We start from the raw sequence: 1,801 nt of genomic DNA on the forward strand, positions 1-1,801 counted from the left end.
ATATATATATATATATAAGACCATATACATATGCATTCATATACAAGCAAGCCTGGATGTGTGGTAAGAAGCTAGTTTCCCAACCACATGGTTCTGGATTCAGTCCCACTGCATGGCCCCTTGGGCAAGTGTCTTCTACTATAGCCTTGGGTTGACCAAAGCCTTGTGAGTGGAATTGGTAGACAGAAACTGAAAGAAGCCTGTTGTATATATGTATATATATGATATAAATAATATAAAACAAGTAAAAGAATAAAAGAATATATATAAGCATGTTAATAATATATATATATATAGGCACATACACACATACATAGATGTGTGTGTGTGTGTCTTGATAGTGGCAGTGATGAATTATTTTCTTTCTCTAAGCTCCAAGAGTGAATCTGCAAAAACAATCTATGATGTTTAAGTATTAAGTATTTTTATGTGTATCTGTGAGTGTATATGTGTGTGTGTGTATGGGTGCATACATACATACTTACATACATGCATACATGCATACATACATACATACATACTGCATATATATGTATGCATATATTTTTGTGTCTGTGTGTGTGTGTACAATTGTGTGTCTGTGTACAAGTGTGAGTATATCTATGTATGGGTATGTGTGTATGTGTGTGTGTGTGTGTGTGTGTGTGTGTGTGTGAGTATTTTTCTGTATTTTTACTCAATATGTTTATTCGTAATGTGTAAACGATCTCGGTGTAGCTTATTGCACTAAAACTTCCTCCCCTGCAAACTTGAACAAAAAACAAAAAAATAAAGAAAGAAGGAAAAAAAACTAGTATAAAAAATAAAAAAGAAAACCCGTGACTAATAAGATGAAGACTTCAGCTGGAATGGTATTTAGTTGGGCACCAGGCCAGACACCGTATTGTAGAAATATGTCCTAATTACAGAATCTTTGAAATTTAAAGCGAAGATAGTTACTCAGTGAAAGGAAGGCCATTCACCAACACGCTTGAATGGAAACTGTAAGGAAGCTCATTGTATATGTATCAATATCTTATGGTATTTATTCTGGTTGACTGATACAGGTGCATTTTTCTCCTTACCCTTACTATTCAAAATAGAGTGAGCCAATGATTGAACTATTAGCAATCTATAACCAATGTTATCAATAAAAATATGTGTTAATCACTGTTTCATCATTGACTTAGTGTCCACTAGTGCCCAAGATGCATGCAGAGTGAAAAAACTGTTCTGTACACTCTCATCCAGTGCCCAAGTATTTTGGACTTGTGGGTTTATGTCGAACACTTGTTGTCTCATGTAGGACAGATCCAGCTACCAGCTGAGTCCATTGTGGAAATAGTTCAACCCGCTTCCTTTGGCCAGGAAGGGCAGGCTGTTTTTCTTCACCTGGTAGCCTTAGCAAAAGAGGTTGTGTGGTGGACCAGACCGAAAGGGCTGAAGACAGATATTTTCCTCTTTGGCCAAGCCCTCTTCAACTTTTTCCAGTATGACTTGAAAAACTAAAGTGAAAGTTGGGAGGGAAGTTTTTTATTCTCCGGCAATTTTGTTATAAGGTGAGTGAATGTTGCAAGAATGGCCCAAGTGAATGGGACTATTCTAAGCATGCATTTGTTGACAAAGTAGAGAGGGCGCTGGTAGTCAGGACTGTTGTGCACTTGGTTTTCCACAAGCAGTTCGAAAAGGCTTCCTTCTTTTGAGGAAATTTGTTATATTCAATTGTTTTTTTTTTTCATTGTTTACATGACTTTCATGTAACCCCATATTGTATGTGTCCTATGTTGTCCATAAGGCTATTTTTATGTAAACCCTTAGTGGT

This window comes from Octopus bimaculoides, chromosome 2 (genome assembly GCF_001194135.2).
Source record: "Octopus bimaculoides isolate UCB-OBI-ISO-001 chromosome 2, ASM119413v2, whole genome shotgun sequence".
In the NCBI taxonomy this organism is placed as follows: Eukaryota; Metazoa; Mollusca; class Cephalopoda; order Octopoda; family Octopodidae; genus Octopus; species Octopus bimaculoides.